Source organism: Peromyscus californicus, unplaced genomic scaffold, assembly GCF_007827085.1.
Source record: "Peromyscus californicus insignis strain IS unplaced genomic scaffold, ASM782708v3 Scaffold_23__1_contigs__length_62951481, whole genome shotgun sequence".
NCBI lineage: Eukaryota > Metazoa > Chordata > Mammalia > Rodentia > Cricetidae > Peromyscus > Peromyscus californicus.
In genome coordinates this window covers 57,812,100-57,838,090 of record NW_026294534.1, presented here as the reverse complement: position 1 = coordinate 57,838,090, position 25,991 = coordinate 57,812,100, and the positions used below count along the sequence as shown (strand labels likewise).

At 43.6% G+C, this 25,991-nt stretch overlaps 1 long non-coding RNA gene across 2 annotated transcripts; it reads right to left on the bottom strand.

Annotated features, from left to right (window-relative positions):
- Positions 1 to 1,017: 1,017 nt before the first annotated feature.
- Positions 1,018 to 25,398, bottom strand: LOC128119176 (uncharacterized). Of its 2 annotated transcripts, none has more exons than XR_008221486.1 (3): positions 24,039 to 25,398; positions 9,047 to 9,338; positions 1,018 to 8,384 (listed from the first exon to the last, which is right to left on the bottom strand). It is a non-coding gene; the product is annotated as an uncharacterized LOC128119176 (long non-coding RNA). The 2 variants fall into 2 exon arrangements; XR_008221487.1 differs by lacking the exon at positions 24,039 to 25,398 and adding an exon at positions 22,932 to 24,032.
- Between the last annotated feature and the right edge of the window lie 593 nt (positions 25,399 to 25,991).

Below are 25,991 nucleotides of genomic sequence, written 5' to 3'. Positions count from 1 at the left end.
CAGGTAGTCAGTCCTTCATACCTCTGCTTTTGGTCATCCAGTACAATTCAGATTTGCAGCCCTGCCCAGCACTTTGTGCCATGTGCTGTATCCTGAAGCCCCTTTCTCTCTGCTCCAGTGGCACAAGGCTACCATAACCAGCTCTCATCCACCTGATCTGCATGCAATTTAAATTTCCCTCTCTGTCTCTGCTTCTGCCTCTGTCTTCTCTCTCCCTCCCTTTCTCCCTCCATTCCTCCCTCCCTTTCCCCCTCCTGTGTGTGTGTGTGTGTGTGTGTGTGTGTGTGTGCCATGTGTGTACAGGTGCCTACAGAGCTCAGAAGAAGAAGTCATATGCCCTGGAGCTGGAGTTATAGGCAGCTGTGAGGTACCCTGCATGAGTGCTGGGAACCAAATTTGGGTCCTCTGCAAGTAAAGTACGTACTCTTAACTGCTAAGCCATCTCTCTACCCCTGCCCTTTTAAAATACTTGATTGACATATGGACATATCATTCCCAGGAACCATTTATCTGCTTTCTGTCTTGCAGTTGGAGCTTTCCTGTGTCCCGCCCAATCTGCAGCCACTCAGACCCAAGTAAACACACAGAGGCTTATATTAATTAAAACTGCTTGGCCATTAGCTCAAGCTTACTACTGACTAGCTTTTACATTTAAATTCAGCCAATTTCTGTTAATCTATATGTTGCCACATGTTCTGTGGCTTTACCTGTGTGCCATTACATGCTGTTCCCTGGACGGCGGGCTTATGTCTCCTGACTCAGCTTTCCTCTTCCCAGAATTTTCATTGTCTGCTTATCCTGCCTATACTTCTGCCTGGCTACTGGCCAATCAGCATTTTATTTATCAACCAATCAGAGCAACACAGTCACAGCATACAGAACATCCAACAGCACTGTCTCTATAGATTTGTCTATTCTGAACATTGTGTATGAATGGAAGCTATATATATATATTTTGTTTTGTGATTAACTCTTTACAGTTAGCATGTTTCGAGATTCAGCCTGCTGAACCATGTGTCAATTCTTCATCCCTTTTTATTGCCAAATAATATTCCATTATAAGGATATGCTACCTTTTATTTATTCATTTTTCAGTGGATGAACAGGTGGATTCTGCCCCACCTCCTTTTAAACTACTATGAAAAATGCTACTGATGTTCCTGTACACATGTTTTGTGTTGATTGGTGTTTTTTTTCTTGGTGTTAAAAGTGAGCCTAAGTTGAATCACTTGAGGAATCACAGAGTCTTTTCCAAAATGACTGTATCATGTGCCATTCCCCCACCCCTGTTTGAACATTCTGATTTCAGCACATCCTCACCAATACTTGTTATCACCTGTCTTTGATTATAGACTTCCTAACTGGTGAAAAATGAAATAGCATTATAATTTTGATTTACATTGACCTGAAAACTGACATTAAGTTGCTTCAGTGTTATTTGTTAGAAATACACCTTTCTGGGGCCAACAAGATGTCTCAGTAGGTAGGGGCACATGCTGTTCACATCTAATGACCTGAGTTCAATCCCTAAAATCCATAGTGGAAGGAGAGAACCAACTCTCAAAAGTTCCCTTACCTTCACACACAAGCCATGGCATGTACCCACATTCCCCCACCCCAGAACTGCCCCCCCACATTACACTCACACACAACTCACACATATGTACACACATTACACACACATATACACATCATACACAATAAATAAGTCTCTTCCCTCCCTTTCTTCATTCCTTCCTTTTCTTTCTTCCTTCAATTCTGAATGTTATTTTCTTATTTATTTTGTAATACTTAATCATATGTTTCATTGCATATATAACTTAGGAAAGAAGAAAGATTATATACCTATCTCCCCACTCAGACATGACTACTAACAGCACCTGTGTGCATTTCCTTCCGGTCTTTTTTCTGTTTGTTCGCGTCTAGAGTGACACTTCTATACCCAGGACTTGGAAATCTGACAGCTCTGCGTGAACCATCTTACCTCACAACACGCTGCTTTCTGTCAAGTTTCCAAAGAGTGTATTTCCTTTCATTATGTATATTTTCTCTTTTATTATATTTCATTTATTTATTTGTGGTATGTGCATGTTAGTATACAGGTGTGTGTGTGTGTGTGTGTGTGTGTGTGTGTGTGTGTGTGTGTGTGATGTGTATAGGTATAGTGTGGGTTCATGCACACCACAGTCAGAGGACAATTTGTGGGCATCTGTTCTCTCCTTCTACTATGTGGGTCCTAGATTGACTTGGTCATCAGGGTTGGTGGCAGATCCCTTTACAGGCCGAGTCATCTTGCCCACTGGCTGTTATCCTTTCTTGCTTCCCTCTCCTTTCCTACTTTCGTGACTTCTTTTTTCCTTGGGTTTAAGTAGGCGCTTGCTTCAGTATGGGTAGCAGGCTATTTGCTGGAGCATGGACAACTCGAAGTGGTTACACCACACCACAGAAGAAAATGCCTTCCTGTAACCACTAACCGCTAACAGGTCCTCAGGAGGTGTGGTGTCCCGTGGGCACTGCCTCCTCTCCCTAATGGAGTGCTGAATGGCTCAGTCTTGTGCAGGTGTGCATAGCCGCTGTGTGTGCATGACTGCAAAGGCCCTGTTGACTCCAGACAGAAGTGTTATGTAGCACTTGTTCACATCCTCTGACTTCTACATTCTTTCCATTCCTTAACACTCCTGGCCTCTGAGGCACTGATCCCCAGAGTGTTTTGTGCTGGAGACTTGTTCTTCCTTGAGGTGATGGAAGATTAGAGACGTTGGTGGGAGGTGGTCAGATCATTAGCAGGACTGTCCTTGGTAGAGTTTAATGCAGTTAACCTCGTGACATGTCTTTTTCAATATACATTCCCCTCATTGTGATGTTATCTGCTATAAGGCTTTACCAAATACCTTAGAGATAAAAAAAAAAAAATCCTGATATTGGCCTTCACTTTCTAATACTATGAGCTAAATAAAATCTCCCTTCTCTTTTGTTATAGCTATAGGAAATGGACTAGCTCAGAAAACTTTTATCAAGATCGAGTTGTTTGCTCTAGCAATGCCCTAAAGTGTGGACTCAGATTTCTAACTAGGTAATGAGCAGGCACAGGAAGAATTTGAGAGTTGGACTTTTAAGAGCCTAAATAGCTGCACATGGAGTCTTATAGATGCTTTTGGTGGGGCCTTAAAGAGCAAGACTAAGAATTGAAATTGGAGGGGAAAAAAATCACCATATAAGGTGATTTGTTATAAATTTATAAACAAACATTTATTTATTTTAAATAAAGCAATGTAGAACATAGCTGAAGTTTGCATATGCTCAGGAAAGATGAAGTTTAAGAGTGCTAAAAACCTAGTGGGCGAAATCTCTAGCCATCCAAGCCTTGAATTGGCTGCTTTGTTACTTCTTACTGTGTGCGGTAGGATTTGGGAGCAATGTCCTGAGGCAGAGGGAAAATGAAAAAGAACACAGCAAGCCCGGCAGTGGTGGTGGTGCACGCCTTTAATCCCAATACTTGGGAGGCAGAAGCAGGTGGTATAAGGATTATGTCCTTAATTATGTCACCAGCCTGTGACGGCGTCCCAGCCTAAAAAGCGGGCGTGCCCTCTCTGTACCCTCTCTTTCCGCACTCTCTCCTTCCATATTCTCTCCCCTCTGTGCGGTCTCTCTCTCTCTCTCTCTCTCTCTCTCTCTCTCTCTCTCTCTCTCTCTCTCTCTCTCTCTCTCTCTCTCCTTCTCTCCCAGTAAAGCTCTAGAAAGGTAACCATGACTGATGAGTCTTCCGCCACCACAACATCTGTTGGCATGCCCACCGCAGGCGGTGCCGCTTAACCAACAGGTGGATCACTGTGAGTTTGAGGCCAGCCTGGTCTACACAGCGAGTTCCAAGACAGCCACCCCTACACAGAGAATTCCTGTCTCCAAACAAACAAAAACAAAAAAGAACACAGCAAAAATATTTAGAAAAATCACAGCCTATCCAGAAAAGGCCAAAAAACAGATGCTGAGGAGAAAAGAGTCTGGTCAGCAGTTGTTCACTAAAGAGATTAGCCAAGAGAAAGAAAGCCAAAGTCCTGAACACAAGAAAACTGGGAAAGAAAGATGCCCAGCTGTCACCCCGGGAATCTGTGAGGCAGCCTTGTCCATAACAGAGCAGGGGCCCAAGTGTTTCAGAGGCCGGCCTCTGTGCTGTCCATGGGCTCCCTGCCTGATCCCTCGTGTCCAGCAAGGCACTCGAAGGCTACTCCAGGGTGGCTGATGTTACTGCTCCAATGGGTGTCTTCAGTTAGCTTTGGCATCTCCGAGTGCCGATTCTGCAAGCAGGCGACACACAAGAGTTACAGGGTCAGAGTGGTTCACACTGAGATTTCAAAAGAGAGCCTGCTGGGCCTGGAAGAGGTCTGCTTCAGGGGCAGAGTTGTTCTCCACAGGGATGCCAACTGCAGCTGAGCGCCATTGTTATTCTCGAGACTCCAGGAAGGAAGAGCCACCAGCTGTATATAATGTCAGCCTCTGAAAGCCACAGGTGTCAGTGTACAATTGAGAAAGCTGCCACACAGGTCGGCCAGCATTTATGGAGTGGGTCCTTCCAAGGCCTCTGGGCCACGCCCACCTTGGTGTGCACCATCGGATGCTGGAGGTCGAGCTTCACTGTCTCTGCTGCTGGGCTTCAGTCTGGAATTATACACAGTACTCTTCCCTCTTTTGAAATAGGAACGCTTGTCCTAGCCTTGTCTCACCTTTGAATTACAGAACTAAAAAGAAAGGAAGAGAAGAGAAAAGAAGAAAGGGTCTCTCTCATACCATAGCCCAGGGTCTCCTAAAACCTATCACTATGTAGCCCAGATTGGCCTGAGATTCACAGCAATCCTCCTGCCTCAGCTTCCCAAGTGCTGTGATTACAGGCATGAGCTACCCACCCTGCTTCAGATTTTTCTTTTGATTCTACTGTCTCACAGATCAAAGGAGTTTGCCTTGAGTTTCAAATGAGACTTTGGACCTGAATGTTGAGAGATTTCTTCATTCGGTTGGGACTTTGGGGATGGAGGTGAATGTCTCTTGTGTGTGACATGGATGTGGACACTGGGCTAGTGGAGGTGCTTTGGAAATTTGGGGATGCTGGTTTTAGAATAGATTGACATGTTCTCTCCGAGCCCTGGGGAGTTCCTGCAGAGTAAATTGCTCTAAGAAGACTAGCCTAACAACAGGTCTCTATCTTCCTGCCCTCTTCCTTCTATGGAGAACTTCTCCTTCACTCAAACCCGTTTTTCAGTCTGTCTTTACTGACAGTTTTTTTTTTCCCCTAATAATTGTTTGAATGGGCATGGTTCAGTCCCTTTATCTCTCTATTAAGTTCTTATCATAGAAATGACACAGGCTTTCATGGTTTTTGTGTTTTGTTTCATTCTGACGCTACTAAACATGTTTCCTATTTTAACAGACTTCATTGCTGCTGCCGCTGCTGCTGTGTGTTACTGTCCTCTCCACACTTGATCATGCCCTCTGCAAGCAAGGATAATTTTACTTCTTCCTGTTTTCTTGAGAGTCATTTTTTTTCTTGCCTTGTTGCTCTGACTAGTCTCTCTAGCACTGTGTTGAGCAGGAGTAGTGAGAGTAGAAGTTATCACCTTGTACTTAGAGAGGAATGGTTCAGATTCTCTACTGTAGTTACATTGTAGTTAGCTGTGGACTCTATATACAGCTAGTATTCTGGTGAGGGGAGTTTCTCTTATACTTACTTTGTTTGGGGATTGTGTTTTCTTATCTTGAATGATGTCTCATTTTGTCATTGTCCTGCACCTACTGGGATGAGCATCCATTCTGCGAAGCTATCACGTTTATGGATTCGTAAATGTTGAACACCCTAATGATCGGTTCTCGTCAGCCATGGCTTGTAACACTTCCAATGTGCAGCTGGGTTCTTGTTTCAGGATTTTCTTGGTTTCAGCATCTATATCCATTAGTGATACTGACTGTTGGTTTCCTTGTGGTGTCTTCCAAAATCCCTACTCCACACTGAGTTCGTAAATCTTTGCTGATCACATCCTAGCTTGTTTCCATCTAGTCATTGATTAACAGGGAAATCACTTTCCCTGTGGTTATCTCTCTCTTCCTCCTCCCCCCAAAACAAATACACAGAATTCCACAGGTTGAGGCAACTCAACCAGAGCACTATATTCCAGCCTTTTCTCATTATCTCTTCAAATTTTTTTCCATTGTGTCCTTTACAAACCTTTCCCCTAAAGCCACCTCCCCCTGTGAGCATTTAGAATACCTTTGTTCTGTATTTCTCTTTATGAAGATTGGTCCTCTAGAAGAACAGAAGCCACCACAGAGCTGACATTTTTTTCATTGTACTCCTTAAAACCTGCTACTGCCTGAGAGTGGCCTTGCTGTCATTAAGAGTGCATGGTCCTCTATTGTCCCTCTTGTCAGGTCCCCCCTTCCCAGTAGTTGCCCTGTTCCCTAGACAATTCACTCTCCTTTCATGTCATCCACACATACATGATTTTATGTATCTGTCTGCAATCACGGAACCACATGAAAGAAAACATACAGTACCTGGCCTTCTTGGGTCACCTTAATTCAGTCATCTGACTTAATGCAGTCATCTCCAGTTGCATCCACGTCCCCACTTCTCTCTTTCTGTCATGGCAGTATACAGCATGAACACAGAGGAAGCCTGTAGCCACATGCTTATGTATTCAATGGATGACTTTCAAAAACAGTTACTGACCATCAACTAGTGATTAACAATAAACTTAAATTTTGAGTTAAGTATTGAAAGGGGCTGGAAATACAAAAAGAAAATCACTGGAATTGATTTTCCAGCTCTTTGACTAAATGAAGACAGAAGTCAGTCTCATCCCTGAGTGGATGAGAAGGCTGGGTGAGGCACGTGCCACTGGGTGAGGCCCCCAGAAATGTGAGGGAGTAACTTACATTTGAAGAGGGAAGCTGTTGGTTATGTGTGCTAGGCCCAGCTTCTGTCCCTCTTCCCAGTTCTGTCCCTCTTCCCAGTTCTGTGCTTCCTGCCTCACCTAGTAGCCTTGCTGATTGGCCAGAATGTTCTAGAAATGGCTCATGCTGCTGCTATCATTATGTGGCCACTGACAAGGAAAGACCACCACACCTGTGCTTTGCTTGGACGAGACCACAGGGCAGCTGTAAATCCCAGTAGGTGTGTGTGGGGACTGGGTAACATAAGCCAGAAGTGTGTTAGCCAAGGAGACAGGAAAATTGGAAGAAAACAGTAGGCATTGCTCACTTCTCCTGCCCCATAAATGACTCATTTCAGATGCTCCCAAAAGCAGTGATTTTATATTCTCAAGAGACATCCTTCAAGCCTAAGCAATCAGCTTATCAATTACACAGTGCCCAATTCACTTTTTGTTACACTTCCCGTTTTTATTTCCCAGGGACTATCCAATCACCTAGCATCAAAGTAACAACACATATGTTTTTGTCTTACACATTGTTTTCTGGGGCAAAGTCTTCAGGGAATTCATGACCCATCTCTGTAGGGGTAGAAATTATTCTGACATTCATTCAGCAAAGCAGGCACAAAAGAATTTCATTTCTAAGTTTCCCACTTTCAAAATGTCATCTATTGCAGAAGTAATAAAAAAAAGAAAACTGTGAGACTGTGTTTCTGGCTTATTGCTACTACAGAGATGATTAAAAAGTAGTGTTTGTGATGAGGTATCAAATCTTATTCTTGCCTTACAAGGGAAATCCTCTGCCTTTTTATATTAAAATGAAAAGGCACTCAGTACCAGCACAGCTGTATCCAGACTGTTCTTTCAGTGGATTTCCGGAATGCTGAAGAGGAAGCATCATGTTGGATGATGGCCAAGATAAGCAAGCTTCCACCAGTTCAGGCACAAATACCACCGAAACACTTTTTCTATTTTCCTCGTGTGTGTGTGTGTGTGTGTGTGTGTGTGTGTGTGTGTGTGTGTGTGTACACGTGCATGTATGTATGCATATTTTGCATAACGTGAGAGCACCTGTATGGGAGGTGCACATGTGCATGCATTTATGTGGATCCTTGATTGCTCTTTCATTAAATTCACTGAGGCAAGATCTTGGCAGTCAAACCAAGAGTTCACCTCTATGCTACCAGCTTGCTCAGAGGGAGGATCTCCTGTGTCTTCTGACGTTGGAACTGCAGATGGACTTCCATGCCCACCTAACATCTGTGTGGGCTCTGGGGATATGAAAAGTAGTTCTCACACCTGCACTCCAGCAGATCCCAAGGAGTTGATGTCCAGTCGGCCTGGCCTAAGTGGTGAGCTCCAGGCCAATGAAGAGTATTTCAGAAAAAGAAAGAAAAAAAAAAGAAAAGAAAATGAAATGAAAACAAAAAAGAAACCCAAGGTGCTCTCTCTCTCTCCCTCTCTCTGTGTATATTTGAGAGAGAGAGAAGAGAGAGAGAGAGAGAGAGAGAGAGAGAGAGAGAGAGAGAGAGAGAATATTAAAACATACTATGGACAAATTCCCAGGACTGGATTCAAACCAGGCTCTTTACATATAAACTTAATAGTATGAGGTTCACTGTGAAATGCATATATCAAGGTATCAAGGATCTCTTTTCTTTAGGTCAGTTAAGTACATTGAGATAAGTGAGATCTGCTAGGCCTCAGAGGACCCTACCTTTGCCAATAGTGAGGTAGGTCTATGTCTTCCTGAACATACTATACTGAGTTATTACTGTTGTATTTCCTTTCTTTTTAACAGGTCAATCCCTGAATTTTTCTTTACTAATTTTATTATTACCAAATTTTTATTTATTTTCTTTTTTTTTTTTACATCTATTTTATTAGTAGTAATTTTCTTTTAGTAATTCTGGTAGGAACATCTCCTTTTTTAGACTGTCTCAACATGGGTCAGTGTTTGAGGGTAGGATAAGCCCTCACTTTTGGGTCTAGGGACAGACACTAGACGAATATCTAGCCAGTTAGTATGTCTCATCCCTTGGTCAGGGTGTCGTGGGGGCTGGTCACATGACCTGAGTGAAGCCAATGATTATTGAGTGTGGATGGCTGAGGAGGGTAAGTGCTACCTGAACAAACCCAGCACAGAAGGAAGCCAAATCAACAGGTGGTCACAGCTGAGGTCCTGGGCTCTTCCTGCATTCCTGGGTCTGGCTGTGAATTTACCAACTCTGTAGTTCGATCAACTCCAGTTTGTTGCTTTCGTTAGAAACGATGGAGCTAGGCTCCCTCTCTGCATCCCAGAGTCTTGAGGATTCCCGGAGGTGGGGCACGCGGATGACACAATCCCAACTGTAGATTGTGGACGTGACCAGGAGTGACTGTCATGGTGGTCACTTTTCCATCGCAGCAGCAAAATACCTGATAAAGTCAAATACGGGAGGAAGTGGTTTCAGAGATTTCAGTCCACAGCCACTTGACTCTGGTGTTTTGGGGCCAGTGGTGAGACACATGACTGTAATCGGGGTCTGTGTTTGTGTGTGTTTGTATGTGTATGTGTGTTTGTGCATGTTGTGTCTTGTGTTGTATTTACGTCCTTGTGTGTGTTGTCAGTGTTTGTCTTTTTGTCTTGTGTGAGTTTATGTGTATAGAGTATACTTGTGTTTATGTTCCTATGTGTATTATGTGTATACATTTGTATAAGCTGTCTTTGTACATATTTGTTTACCTTTGTGTGTGCTCATGCATGTTTGTATCTGTGACTGTGTGCATGTATGCATGTGCATGGTTTTGTTTATGTGTGTGTTTGTAACTTTGTGTGTGTGTGTGTGTGTGTGTGTGTGTGTGTGTGTTGTTAAGTAGGCAGGCAGGGTGTGTGAGATGATTGACAGTATCCTTCAGTCACAGGCTGCCAGGCCATGAGTTCCCATCCTGACACAGCAGACAGGAGGAATATCTGCCATTGGGAGCAGCCAGGTATTTGCAGGAGAGCCCTGGTGTCCTGCTGCTCGTGGGTCACTTTCAAAAAGCCCATTGAGTGATAAGCCTGTTTGGTACTTCCCCCTCTGTAATGGTGAGGGAACTGGGTAGTACCGAGGGAAGACTGTCTGCCCTGTGGCTCTGTGTGAGGCAGGCCATTTTCAGGCTTTCCTTGACACTATTATCTTTTTCAAGTGCACTGCAGCATGCATCCCCCAGTGTTCTTTCTATCATATGAGACCTTTAGTGGGAGGGTAGGGGATGGGGAGCCCAGGACGATTCTCTTCTTCAGTCTTTCTATGTAAACTGGGAATACATCTGAAGGAAACGTGAAAGCAAATGTAGTCACTGATTTGGGTTAGCTTTCGATGTTGATACATAAATCCACAATTGTTCTATACAATTCTCAGGTTACCATTCCTGTCATTAGCCACATTAAAAGCCTTTTACTATATCCAGGGCAGAGACATCAGGGAAGGGAGGCAGCTTGGAGAAACAACTGAGACTAAATGTATTGAAAATACCATATGGGAGCTTTTTAGTTGTATGTTAATTTTAAAAAGTAAATAAAAGGGGGAGAGCCATCAGAAAATGCTTGCTGATTTTGCTCTGTGCAACATTTGGCTGAGGAAAGAAAAAAAATCATACGTTGCTCTTCTAGGTCTAGTCTGAAGTGGACTGCAGCTCACTTGAAAGGCACCATGAATGGAACAGGAGACAGTAGGTGGTTCCCAGGGCTGCTGAGGAGGGGAGGGTGACCTTGGAGACCTGGAGTCTACAATTTCTCTAACCAGTCCAAGTCCCTAAGTTCCTTCCTCTGTAAATATGACAGAAATATCCTCCTTCTTATATCACAGGGCGTTTTGAAATCAAATGGAATCCTTGTGTGTATGTATGATGAAGGCACACGCGTGCATGCAGAGACACAGATGGATGTACTGGTTCATGGAGGCCAGAGGAGGTGTCAGGTGCTGTTCACTGCCCTAGTCCCTTGAGACAGGGTCTCTCACTAAACCTGGAGCTAGGCTGGTGGCCCGAAAGGCCCAGTAGATCCTCCTGTTTCTGCCTTCTCCAGCTCCAGAATTGCAGGTGCTTGGCCGTTCCTAGTGTTTTACATGGTTGCTCAGAGTCTGAACTCAGTCCTCAAGCTTGCACAGTGAGTGTCCTTATCTACTGAGCCATCGCCCCAGCTTTGGGCATCATTTTTGAAAGGAATTGGTGACCTGAACATATATAAATGCTGGAGTTAGGGATTGTCTGTCCCTTCTTAATGATGTTGTTTCCTACCCAAGGCATGATAAAATAGTGCTATGAAATGTACTTTTGCTTCCCCCCAAACCAGTCTTTGGGGCTAATGATTTAAAAGGTGGAGAAACCAGTTGCACTGCACATTTACCCAAATAGACTATGTTTCTGAAACTGTGCTGACGTCTGAATGAGAACTGTGTTTCACGCAATTTCTTGGCTTCATTTCTACTGTGGTGACATGTGAGAGCTTTTCCTAATGCTCAGAATTTTACCCCTGAAAACTCACAGTTCTGAGAAGTGCAGCAGGAAATGGCTTTGGAGCCCAGAGTCAGGAGGTCTCTTCCCTGTGTGGGGACTGAGAACTGAGACATAATGTGTCCTGTGTATTCGGTGCCAATCACCTGGGGGGGGGGGGGGGGGGCTGGCCCTTAAATGGAGCCACTTAGGTGCTGGTGGCTTTCCTGGATCCTGGCATTTGCAGGAGAGTTCTGGTGTCCTGCTGCTCTTGGATCACTTTCAAAAAGCCCATTGAGTGATGAACCTGTTTTGTACTTTACCCTCTTTAATGGTTAGTAATAGTTTCTTTTGAGGGTCTTGTTATGCAGCTCAGGCTAGCCTAGAACACAAGATCTTTTGTCCACCATGTCCCTTCCTAAATGGTGGGTTTATAGGCATGTACACCCTCCAGTTAGTTTCTTATGTACTGTAGCTAGAGTTTTCCTGCCTGGCCCACAGTCATGAAAAATCTCTGTCACCCGCCAGTCCCACAGCCGCTCAGATCCAACCAAGTAAACACAGAGACTTATATTGCTTACAAACTGTATGGCCGTGGCAGGCTTCTGCTAACTGTTCTTACATCTTAAATTAATCCATTTCTATAAATCTATACCTTGCCACGTGGCTCGTGGCTTACCGGCGTCTTCACATGCTGCTTGTCTCCTCCCACCTTCCTGTCCTCTCAATTCTCCTCTGTTACTCCCGCCTATACTTCCTGCCTGGCCACTGGACAATCAGTGTTTTATTTATTGACCAATCAGAGCATTTGACATACAGACCATCCCACAGCAATGTACATTTTCTTTAAGATGCTCTGAAGATATCTGTTTAGCTGGAATTGACAATACAACTTCAGCAGGGCGGTGATGGTGCATGCCTTTAATCCCAGCACTCAGGAGGCAGAGCCAGGCGAATCTCTGTGAGTTTGAGGCCAGCCTGGTCTACAGAGCGAGATCCAGGACAGGCACCAAATAGACACAGAGAAACCCTGTCTCAAAAACAACCAAAAAAAAAAAAAAAAAAAAAAAGAAAGAAAGGAAGAAAAAAAGAAAGAAGGAAAGAAAATACAGCTTCAGAATAATTGACAAGTGGTTGGTGGCCACTAGTCTTTGTCTGTTCATTTTCTTGGCAGCTTGATGTCTAATGCCCAGTGATCTGGGTGATGGTGAGACATGGTGCCACCTGCACTGATTGCTAAGACAGGCTTTGTCAGTGCCAACCCGCCACTGCTTTCACACTGTTTGCTTTTTCTTACAAACCAGTTTGTGGATATAAATGATCCAAACCTTAAATTCCTTGAACAGAGTCACCAGGAGAATAGAGCTGGGAGGTTTGCGTCCAGAGAGGACTACCCTCTACTCCCAAGTCTGAGTTTTCAGTCCTCAGTGATTCTTGCATGACTGTCCATCTCCTAAGATCATCCTGAGGAGAAAGCTTCCTTTCAAAGAGCTGGTTGGGAAGGAATAGAACGGTCTGCACTATTTAGGGTTTTCCTCTAGTTTAAAATGGGATCAATATTTGGAAGTCAATAGTTTTATTAGATGAAAAAAATACTACTCTGGTTTGTTTTGTCTTCAAAACTCAGAGTTGGTGCGTTGTGATGGGGTCTGTCCATGGCTTTAGTTTCTGTTTAGAATTCTCAAAGGGGCACTCATATTTTCTAGGTTGATTTTGCTGTGGCTATGAAATCATTTTGTGCTTTGAAATATATTTTCCTATGAGAATAAGTAGATATTTAGTAGAAAAAAATTGTTAATTTTTCCAAATACTATAGAGTGAGGTGTTTTGTTTTTTGGGTTTTTTTTGTTTTGTTTTTCTTTTCTTTTTCTTTTTTTTTTTTTTTTTTGCTTGTTTGTTTGTTGAGACATGTAGTTCCAGCTGTCCTGGAACTCACTATGTAGACCAGACTGTCCTCGAACTCACAGAGATTTGCCTGCCTCTGCCTCTGCCTTCCAAATGCTGGAAATAAAGGTGTGTGCCACAATCCTTAGCCTGAGTTGACTTTTCAATGATTGGAATTTTTTTTTACCCAAAACTCCCCTGAAGATTTATTGCATTTGAACTTAACATACAGTTTTGAACCAATAGTTTTGTGAGGTCTCTTCCACTTAACACTCTTCAATAGGGATCATCACCTTTGTTTGGAAAGGCAGGCTCTAGGGCAGTGGTTCTCAACATGTGGGCCATGAGCCCTTTGGGGGTTGCATATCAGATATCCTGCATATCAGATATTTATATTGCAATGAATAAGAGTAGCAAAATTACAGTTACAAAGTAGCAACAAAATAACTTTGTGGTTGGGGTCACCAGAACATGAGAAACTATATGAAAGGGTCGCAGCATTAGGAAGGTTGAGAACCAATGGTCTAGAAAGATGGGAATATCAATGTTCTTACACAATATGTTTCACTGATTACACGATGGTTTAGAGAGATGGAATATTAGTGTTTTTATACAATATGTTTCATCGTTTACATGTTCACAGGTGGAAACTATCTGCATTATACCAAATACTTGGATATTTGAAAACTTTCCAATAGCTTTGAACTGTAATCAGTCTTGAATCAAGAAACAACATATTATAGTGAACCCAACATTGAAACCCTGATGCACAATGAAAATTCCTTAAATAATAGGGATGTGTTTGTGTGTAGGTGCATGTGAGAGGGGTGTGCACATGTGTAGACGTGCATGTGAAGACCAGAGGACAACATCAAGGGTTGCTCCTGAGGCACACCCCACCTATGTTTATTTGGGGAGGGTCTCTAGCCGGCTTGGAACTCAGGTAGGCTGGGGGTCCTCTTGTCCCCGGCTTCCTGGTGCTGGGATTAGAGCTGCACTCACCATAAACTTCTAGCTCTGCCTAACTGCAGGCACACTGTGCTTCCCTTACACACTTTACCACCACTGCCCCCATACACTGTGCTTCCCTTACACACTTCACTACCGCTGCCCCCATACACTGTGCTTCCCTTACACACTTTACCACCACAGCCCTTACAATCACATGATTGTCAGTGAGGCTTGGATAGGCATCTTGAGGAAGTTTCCAAATAACCAGAAGCATCAAGTGAACCAGTTCTGAGTAGACTTCAGGTTCATTTTCTGAGAACTTCTCTTTATTTTCCAATTACTTCACCAGGATCCATGCTTCCAGTCTAAGATGATGAAGAAAATGTGAGGAACTGCTCACCATCATATAAAGGTTTCAGAAGCTTGTTGCCTATCTATCTTCATCCCTACTGCTCTACCAAAGGTCTCCCTCACTTTAGTCTCTAAAGGAAATTCAAACTTTAATCTGACAGAAACTTTATGAGAGTCCTTCCTATGTGCCTTCCCACAAGCTGCCCTCTCATATAAGCCCCCCACTTAATTATTTTTAATTATTATTTTAAGTGTGTGGGTGTTTTGTCTGCATGTATGTCTGTGTACCCCATGAATGCAGTGCCTGAGGAGGCCAGAAGAGGCATCAGATTCCCCTGGAATGAGGGATGGTGATGAGCTACCTTGTGGGTGCTGGGAATTGAACCTGGGTTATTAGGAACAGCAGCCAATGCTCTTAACTACTGAGCCATCTCTCCAGTCCCCAATAAATTATTTTTGTGACTGGCCATTTAGAAATAGTAACTTTTCCAAGAGTGATAACACATATATTGGCATATTGCTAGAAAGTTGAGGATTTGAGAATGGCAACGACTGTGGAAAGTTGGCAAAATGAGAGTTTGGGCAGCAGGGAGACCAAAACATGGTCCCTGTCCTCGTGCTATCACAGAAGACTCTCTGTGTTAGAACCACAGTCTATTTGTCTTTCAACAAAGCAAATGATTAGAGGAACCAACTAATGTAAAGGAACCCTGCTGCTCCTTTGATTCTAGGGCTATAAATATACACTTCCCTTTCTACAGTGCAAAGACCACTTATAATTTCTATACTCGTCAAGACCTGTTAAAAACGGGGCATAAAGTAATGACGTCCTCCCCTGACTGTCCTGGTTGCTGGGGTGGGGGGAGGTACGTGCAGATGTCATTCTCCCCTGCATCGAGTGCTATGAAAGCAAGCCCTCTTCAAAGGTTCATGTGCTGGGCATAACAAGGCAAAGCTTGGTTCTAACTCATAACCAACTTGGAGGACTCTAAGCCCACCCTCCCCACCCGACCCAAGGAGTGACTGGTAACCCAGGGAACCCATCAATGCTGGTGAGGGTGGCACAAGAGGCCTTAGGAATGAGGGCTCCTGTCCCTTGCTCTCCTTTCTCACTGAAGTTTGAATTGTTGTTTAGAGCTCACAGAACATTCCTGGATCATCCTCTTTGTTCTCACAATGCATTCAAGAGCAAACAAAATGTATACGGTGCATTCATTTTGCATGGTAGCAAAGTGAAGATCATCGATGTTCAGGATTCACTTAAAACCATTGCAAGGTGGCTAAACACCATCTCTTTTCTCTCCGGGGCTGCTTTGGGGGATTCCTCTTAGAAACACCTGAGGGACTTGAATCAAGACTTTGGAGAGGCATCCACTAAAGAACTCCAATGCTGGGGTAGGGACTGTCTGGATCTGTTTTCTGTTATATGTCTGACACTGGGGATTTATAATGGAAAGAGGTTTGTTTTGGCTCACATTTCTGAAATCTCAGAGCATGGCATTGGCGTTTATTCAGCTTCTTGTGAGGGCCTCCTGCTGCTCCATGTGCAATGGAAAAAGAGGAAGGAAAACAGACCCACGTGAGACAGAAGCACAGGCTGGAGACAGAGGGAGCAGGGGTCCAAGCTCATTTTGTAACAGCCTGCTCTCGAGTGACTAATGAAGTCCCAGGAGACCTCACTCACGGCTGGAGATGAACCCAGTCTCTCAAAAAGCAGGAATCTACTCATGAGATCAAATGTATTTTATTTTTTTAAGTGGCACCAATTTTATTATTTTATTTATTTATTTGGTTTTTCGAGACAGGGTTTCTTTGTGTAGCCCTGGCTGTCCTAGAACTCACTTTGTAGTGAATATAACAGAGCCATCACTGGGATCAAACTCACAGAGATCCACCTGTTTCTGCCTCCTGAGTGCTGGGATCAAACTCACAGAGATCCACCTGTTTCTGCCTCCTGAGTGCTAGGATTAAGGCATGTGCCACCACTGGTGGGCTATTTTATTTTTCAAATAACTTTCACTAAATGTTAAAATTATTTCACTTTCTCTCCTTTTCTTCCTCCTCCCAGCACTTTCCAGCTACCCTTCCTCAAGCTCCTCCCATGCCCTACACAAGTTAATAGCCTCTTTTCCTTTGATTATCGTACATATATGTATCTATATGTGTATACACAAATAGTTACATACATATTTCACACAGTTAAAATATGCTGAAGGGGTGACGTTTTAGAACAGTCATGATGTTTGAATTATGCTGTCTTCATGTAGTCATAACTTACAAGGCCAGAGGGGCTCATGACTACTGTCTGCCTAAGTTCCATCATTTTACAGAGCTGGAGACTGAGGCCCATGTGATGGCTCTGTTATATTCAAGCTGGATCCTTCTATGCCTGCCTTCTTACTCTTTGTACCACACCACAGCAGGCTACGGAGGAACCAGAGGGATGGCTGACAGTGTGACGGAGTCAAGCAAACAGAGGGGCCTTGCATTTCAGGGCCTGGCTTGGAAGCCAGGCCCCAGTGGTCCATTATTCTGCTGTTGCCTCTGGTCTATCTGCTGTTCCACTTGTTCATCTTTATGGCTACTACCACATATCTCTCCTCCAACACTTCTGATTTTTGCCTTAGGTATTTCTACTAGTGGATATGTAATGCTGTAATTATGAGGGACATTAGAATTTGACACCTCAGAGTTAAAGAACAGTATGGATGTTACTTCAGCAAGCTACGTTTCTGGGGAGCCTTTTCACTCATATTTTTATTTCATCCAAACCGTGTTTTATGGGTGGAGAGTGGCTAGGCTTGCTTCATTCTTTGGACCAGACAAAGTGTGGCTCCGGAGTTCACATGACCAAATGCAAAAATACCCAGGCCACACTTATATAACAACCTCCCTTGCAAAACAAGCTACAGTCATCAATCAAATGCTCAGACTCGGTATAGGCCAAGGCCAAGTTAGGGGCTCCTGTGAGCAGAAAGGTGGGCAAGAGCCATGACAGGAGCCTTTGGAAGCCCACTTCCTTTTCCTTCTTTTGCCATTTGAACCAAGTACATCTTCCCCATCTCCAGTGAGTTAGAAGGATTTCCTATCCTTCTCTTCTTTCTGACAAAGTCCTGGAAGAAGGGTCTCTGCCCTGCATTACCTCCAGACCTATGGTGCCTGGTTGGGGCCAGCACACAGTAGGACATCAGTAAACCTTGAATAACTGTTGTTAACAATATCTTATATAAGAGCAAACAGTCTCTCAGAGCTCTGGCTTGGAAGTGCAGCCCTCTGATAATGAAGACCTCATTTGTCCTCTGACCTCTGGACACCTATAACGGACGTGCACCTGAACTGGAGTCTGTCAGTTGATTCTTTCTGGGTCTAGGAAATAGGAAGGTGGCTGTCAGCTGACCTCACAATACACACAGTCACGTGCCCTGTAGGGTTTTTGTTGCCTTCTGTGACCTATGGCCATTGCTATCGGTAGGATGTTGGGACAGGTGCTTCACCGGGTAAGACTCCCCTACCTACCTCGAGGTTCATGAGTCTCCAGACAATGTATGAGCATGCTTTTTCAATGATAGAGCAATAGAGGGAAAAAGCACTGCTAATAATGGTTAATAATAATAATAATAAGAAGAAGAATAGATAAGAATAATACATCATGAAGCTGATTTGCCCTTAGGCTTCTGTGCTGTTCACATACGCCATAGACTCACCAAAAGAGCTCCCACTTCCTTAGTTCATGTTGGAGATTTACATGTTTGTGCCACCACTGGGCTCCAGCAGACGCTTTTTTCCCTTTCATTTCAGAACTTCCTGGGTTCAGATAATTGCCATATGTGCCTTCGTGGTTTGGAGAGGAAGAGTCTTAGGCAATTTGTTCCTCTTATTTAACCTTTTCTACGACTATTGGGAAACTATAAGAAATGCTTCTCTGCTGTTTCTCAGTCTTCACAGTGACACAAGTTCTATGGGGCAAGATTGTTCTATTTTAAAATAAGCCCTTATCTTACTCAATTCACAGGGGTTGCTGTTTGCCTTATTGGCGAGGCACTGGAAGGCTGGGGACAGCATTTTCACAATGGTTTGACATTTCAAACTCCGTGCGTGTATTGAAAACGAAGAAATTGCCAGACGACCCCAATGTTGGAGCAAAATTTAACGTAAAATACTAACATACTAGCTCCAGAGCTGTGACCAGGTTTATCCCCAAATCCGCTCCAGGACCTTGAATGTTTCTCATGGCAGGTGGGAAGGAAGGGAGTTTCGCAGAGGCTGTTTAAGGTCATGCCCTCAGGTGCAAGGAGAACCCTGGAGCCCTGCCTGACTCTCTCTGAGTACTGCCATCTGCCCTGCAGTGACCTGGGACCCTGCAGTTGCAAAGAGCGCCCAAGCCCGAATGTAGCAGGTCTCTGTCGCCAAGCACGGGCCTAATCTTAAGTCTCTTTCTGCACCGGCGGACTTCATGGCCGGTTCTGAACTCCCGTTTGGTTAGACTCTGAAAACTTCCAGGGACTCATGTCCCTGGTAAGTCCAGGCCTGACTAGGACATCTAAAATATACAAATATAAAGCAGAAGTTCTATTTCTTGCTTTTTGTAATCTTTTACAATTTAGATGAATTTCCTTCGTATACTCTCTAACCAGAGAATAAGAAAAAAGGAAAACAACAACAAAAAACCCACGCTGACCATTTGGGAGTTGTTTGGTCCTGGGGATCAGACCCAGGCCTCCCATTTGCTAGGCAAGCACTTTATCATTGAGGTACATCTCCAGCCCTTTTGTTTTTATTTGTTTGCTACATAGCCCAGGCTAGCCTAGAACTCCAAGTCCTTCTGCTCAGCCTGGGATTACAGGCCCACACCACAACACCCAGATAATTTAGGTTCTTTTGACTTGTAATAGCTTTTAGTAACAGTGAAACTTTGTTTGAATATATTATTAAGTTGAATATATTGAATTATATATCATTCTAGAGACTTTATTTGAATATATGAATTCTAAAAAATCCCTCATATAAGAAATTCATTCCTCAACATTGTCTGTTAGTATTAGTTAGAACTTCTTGGCCATGAAGGAAAAGTGAGCAGAGGAGGCTGAGTAGGACCAGAAGGGCAGGGGTTCCCTAGCTGCCCACAGTGCTCTGTATTTGTAAACATCTCCTCAGTCTTCCCACGTCTTTGGGCAAACTCTCAAGTAAGTCTTATTTGGGACCTTCGTAAATGCCATTAAAGGTGATTTGGAACTACTCTGCTGTCTGCGTAAGCCACCCTTGCTCCACTGGGCACCTGGTCCACCCAGGGGCAGCAGTGATTCTGAACTATTTCCTGATGCTAAAATCTAAGTCAGTTTTCCTAGTGTTATTTACTGAGGAAAAGAATCTATTGTGGCAGCTTCTAGATGTATAGAGAGCATCTAATTATAGAGGTCACCAAAATGCTAGAGATGATGAAATCGTTTCAAATTCACCAGAAGGTAGCAGGTCTGGGGTGGTCTGAGTTTCTAAGAAGATTTTTGGTACATGCCTTTAATCCCAGCAGACAGAAACAGGCAGACCTCTGTGAGCTCAAGGCCACTCTGGTCTACATAGAGAGTTCCAGGCCAGCCAGAGCTACATGATGAGATCCTGTCTCAAAACAAAACACACACACACACACACACACACACACACACACACACACACACACACACACACAAACCAAAAGGAGTCACATTCCAGCTTTGTGCATTGGTCTCGCCTGGATATAGAGAACCAGAGGAAAATAGGCGCTTGGCCCTGAGACCAGCTCTGCTCCTGCATTTGATGTCATGTTTTCTCTCACTCGGCCCCTGGATTTTCAAACAACTTTGTTATCGTCATGGGATCCTAGAAATTTCTGAAACCAAGTCTTGGCCATAAGATCAGGGTAATAAAGTCTCTCAGGCATCGTGTACGGAAGAAATGAACTAAATGTGGTAAGGCTACTGTGTTAAAGGACAAAAGCAAGAATATATAAAGCATAAAGTAGGCGAGCTGTAAAAATCAGATCAATAGGCTAAGAGCTGTCAGCTGTGGGGCTCAAACAGCTCAGATGTTCTTAAGGAAGCTCAAGAAATTGTTGTATTTTGAATGCATGGGGAGGTGCTTAGTCTTACTGCAACTTGATATGCCATGTTTTGTTGACATCCATGGGAAGCCTGCCCCTTCCTAAACAGAAACAGAGGAGTGGATTGGGGGTGAGGACAGAAGGAGTAGAGGGAGGTAAAATTTAAAAAAATTATACACATACACATATATGAAGAAATTGTTGCATTTTTAATCCTTATTCCTCTTGTAAGTTTCAAGCCATGGAAATGACAAGTCAGGAAATGCCTATAAAACCTTTGGTTGTGTTAGAAATCTCAACTAGATTATTAAAATATATTTATTTTATTATATGTGTGTATCTGTGTATAGGTATGTGCTTGTGGGTGCCAGTGTTTGCTGAGGGGGCCATAGGTGTCTGGTCCCCCAGTGCTGGAGCTCTAGGCAGTTGTGAGCTGCCCAAAAGGGATGCTGGGAATTGAACTCAGGTTCTCTACAAGTATAGTCAGTGCTCTTGACCACCCTGCTTGCTCTCTAGCCCCTTAACTAAATCATTCAAAGCAGGTATTTGTTACATTCTTGAGATGTCTTTGAGTTCTGTGTTACCAGAAACAGAGGGAAGGGTTTGAGTTCAAGAATTGTTGGGAGATGTGCTAAGCTGGATTTCAAAGACAACACCCCAAGATTTCCCACCCTGACCTGTGGGGCAGAATACGACGAGGGAGCATGATTGAGAGTATGCGACTCTATGACACTGTAGAAGGGGAGGAAAAAGTCAGTTGGGTTTAATCCAAAGAGCAGGATTACTCAAATCAGTTTAATCTAATTACACAAGCCCTTTAATAGTAGAAAGTTTTCTCTAGCTCTTGGCAGAAGGAGATGTTACACAAACACCAGTGTTGAGAGACTTTAGCGCAGGCTTTGAAAATAGAGTTAGGTGGGAAAGAACTGTGTGTAGTGGGTGGGGACGATCATGAATGAGCGCTGCCTGAAGGCAAAAGGAAGAGGGGTTGTTTACCAGCAGAAAGGTGACCAGAAAGGGGGCTAGTGGTGGGGATGGGGTGCTATGGGCAGAGGCGGCATTTGGAGAAGAGGACGAACAATTATAGAGTACATTGTTTCATCCACATACCAGGATACATACACACACATAGCATATGTCATGAGAAACCCATTAATTTGTATTCTAACTTTAAATTGATTAAAAAGAAAATAAGACCTGGGCATGGCTTTCAAAAACTATGAACAACCCTAGCTGACAGTTGATTTGCAAGGACTTGCCTATCCAAATGGTGTAGGCTCATATTTCCAGCAACTTGGGAGGCTGAAGGCAGAACTTACAAATTTAAGGCCTGTCTGGGTGCAGAATTCAGTCAATTCTACCTGACCTCTGACTTACGGGTAGGTGATTACTTTTATTATAGGTAATAAAGGTTTGGTGACAAGTTGGATTTGTTATGCAGCAATAAAATCTAATACAGGAAGGGGCCTCAGGAAGTAGAGTAAGGGGTGCAAGGGGAAGAGGGAAAATGGAAAGCAAGAGTGGGAGTGGCCAATGTAAGGCTGTGATTGGACTAAAGAGGGCTCTGTTGTTCTGTGACTTCCTAGGATCATGTGACAACAGCCAGAATCATCACCACAAGGTCACAGCATCCACCTGCTTACTCCCTTGGGCTAGTTCTGCTTCCAAATGCCCTTCGTTGGGGGCTCTAACTTATCAGCATTTCAAGGATGTGATAGTGAATACTGTCAGCTTGGCAGGATTTGGCCTCACCTGTGAAGCAGGCCTCTGGGGATGTTTGGGGGAAATTATTTAGAGCAGTGGTTCCCAACCTTCCTAAAGCTTCCACCCTTAATACAGTTCCTCATGTTGAGGTGACCCCAACCATAAAATTATTTTGTTGCTACTTCATAAGTGTAATTTTGCCACTGTTAGGAATCATCATGTAAATATATGATATGCAGGATATTTGATATATGATATGCAACCCCTGGAAAAGGGTCATTCAACCCCCAAAGGGGTCATGACCCACAGGTTGCAAATCACGGATCCAGATTAATCTCTGGACATGCCTGTGAAGGATTTTCTTGATGACATTAACTGAAGTGGGAAGACCCATTTTGGACGTGATGGTACCTTCTGACAGTGAGGGGCAGGGGATAATTGTGGAGGCAGATGTAAGAAGGTCGAACAGCAACTTTTCCTTTTGAACTGCTGGTTTTCATGTCTTACTGGGAAGTTCATCTGCCCTGTTCCTGAGTTTATTGACCCTCTGGCTGTCATTAATGTCACCCCTTGATGACATTAGAACCCACCTTCTTCAATGTGGTAAAGGAATCCTCCAGGCCTTTGATGCAGATTGGGACTGCAGAGGCCTCCAGCATCATGTATTGAGCAGTTACCATTTCCAGCTTCTGGATATAAAGACAGCTGCTGTTAGACTGCCCGGACCATACTGTATAAGCTAATCTAATAAATCTTCTTTTAATCTAATAAATCCTTTTAATATAGGGTTCCATTCCTCTAGAGAACCTTGGCCAATACAAATACCTTGCAGCTTAGTTTAAGACAGTCCAAGGTGGGCTAGAGTTAGGCTCTGTGGCAAAGGGCAGAAAGGCGTCATAAGCCTTTTGGTGTGAAAAGCAAGTCCAACAAAATGAGCCTGAGCTTACACTGGAAATTCTAGAAAGCTGTGGTTGAAAGCAAAACTAAGCCAAGGAGATGAATGTGCATTCACGGTCAAGTATAGTGATTACAGATAAATGGTGATCTTCTGAGTGTCTGACGTGAGGCTTAGGGAGGGAGGGATATCTCAATGGACCTGGGAGTGCCTGGCAGGGTGGGAATAACTGCAGAAGTCTCACAGTCAACCCCGCAGCCTCTCTCTGCCCCTTCTAGTGCTGCTGCCCTGCTGGCCGAACAGTGTTAAATCATGAACAGAGTTCTCAGTGACTTTCTAAATTCTACCCACGACTTGAGCCTATGTACCAAACAAAACTACAGGGCCACGTCTGTCTTAGCTAATTTTAACCCCCTTAGCATGAGGAGCTTTAGATAAGCAATTAATGTCAGCAAAACAAAACAAAACCACCCTGTAGCTCAGGGGTGCTAGGAATCAACTACAAAGTTAGCTGGGAAAGGTTGACACAACTGATATTTTCAAGCTTGGAATCTCTCTGCAGCTGATTTTAAAAATACTGTTGCTTTTCCTGACTTGTGTATATGCATGGATATTTTCGCTCTGCCTCTGCCTCATTCAATAGGAACTGAATGAGAGATGAATGAGCAAACCAACCCCATCTCCAGACTTCTTGCTAACATCTTGTTTCCTGCTCTAACACAGTCATTCTGATTTCCATGTATTTCTTAAAGACACAAATCTACTATTTCTAACAGCTACAACTTACGTTTGAACAACTGACCTTGCACAGCTGATAAGGATTCTACCAAGTTCCTGATACAGACTTGGTTTTTACTGGGAAAAGGCAGCTTCTGAGCATCTTTTCATTTCTTTTTCAGTCTCAAGGATTTAGACTTGGGTTTTGGTGCTCCAATGACTTTTCATCTGTTGGCCACACTGGGCAAGAATTCTCAGCATATTGGAACTTTCACTCTAAGTACCTAGATTTATAACAAGGGGAAGTAAGGAAGAGACAGACACTTCTCAAAAGAAGGGACAGAGGGAACTGAAGCTGCACCCCAAGTGAACCGACCCCAAACATTCCATATTCAACTCAGCATCTAAGCACGGCAACTTACTAAGTCCAAATCCTACCCTTTCTATGTTTCAACAACTCTGAACTCAGGATGCCTCTTACAGTGCTAGGGAACATTTGTGATATATTTAGTTTCACGTACACATGTAACTCATTTCAAAACTACCAACACCCAAGAAACTCACAGCGGCTCCCGTAAGTAAGCCTTGCACGGCCACACTTCAGTCTGCTCCCTGCCGGTTTCTCCTGCATCTCTCCCTTTGTGAAGCTGCGCAGAGCTCCAGCTTGTCTGAAGCTGTGAGTCTCTGGCTGGGCATGAGAGCATTTGTGCCACTAATTCAGTTTGCCCAGAGCATCCTTTCCTCCAACTTCAGAAAGATTACCATTCCTCTTCTCAGTCAAATGGCAGCTGGAAGTGTATCTTTAAATACCTATATACATAAAATAGCTTCCAGTCATTGTGAATCTCTGTTTACTCACACTAGCTGCATTTTTCCTCATTGGTTTGCTTATTGATTTATCAACTGATCAACTGATTATCTTCCCTTCCCCACTTTATAAGGTCTGTACCCCTGACACACAACATGGAGTAGATGCTCAGTATGTCGAACAATGACTATATGACAATGTTACTTTAATCTTGTAATACACAAGGTTGGTATTACCAATACAAGTTTTGTCCAAAATATTTTATTATACTGAGTGAAAGAAAGGAGGAGGCATAAACAGTAGCTGGGATAGACCTGGCTGGTGCAATGTGCTATGTTAGATCTCAGGGTTAGAAACCCCATCCCCCACTCTCCATTTCCAGTTTTCAAGGCTCTAAATTGGCGCTAGTTTGTTAAACCCCTCTCTGCTTCATGAAGCAAGACAAGAAGTGAGCAAAGTACCTGCACATTTATTATTACTGTGTGTGTGTCGGGGGTGGGGGGAAGAGCACACCTATGTGCCGTAGCGCATGACTTAAAGGCAGCGGACAGCCAGCAGAGGTTGGTTCTGTCCTTCCACTGTGGGGTCCGTGGCTCAAACTCAAGTGGTCAGGCCTGCACTGCGAGCGCTCCCAGCTTCCAAGCCATCTCAGCAGCCCACCACAGACTTGTTTTTTTTTTTTTTTTTTTTTTTTTTTTTTTTTTTTTTTTTAGCATGAATAAGTGTATCTTTGCTAAGGAATGACTTAATCATCCCACACATTGTGACAGGAGGAAAAAAATGCAGAATTCCAAACAACCCTCTGGATCAACTCCCTTCTTTCCTACTATGTTATGGACTCCTCAATTTTATTGTATTGGTACAAACAATGCCCTTAATTATCTATCACATCCTGTCAATCACTGAGCAAATGCCATATCAAGTTCCTTTCTTCCCAGACTCTCTTTATTGTCAATTTGCTTAACAGAACTGTAAGAACTGTTTGATAAAATTAGAGACCTTAAAAACGGACAAGGAACCCTGTTTAGTGCTAGGGCTCCAACATGGATATTATGGTGTCTCTTTTATAGAGAAAGACATTGAGCTTAGGGGGAAGCAGGGAGGTCCTTGGTCTCATAAGTCTCTACTCTTTCATTCCAATCCCAGCTGGTGCTTTTCCAGCCTGGACTATTGAGAGATGGGACTTGTCATGTTCAAATCTCACTTATGCTGAGAGCATGGTAGACCTCT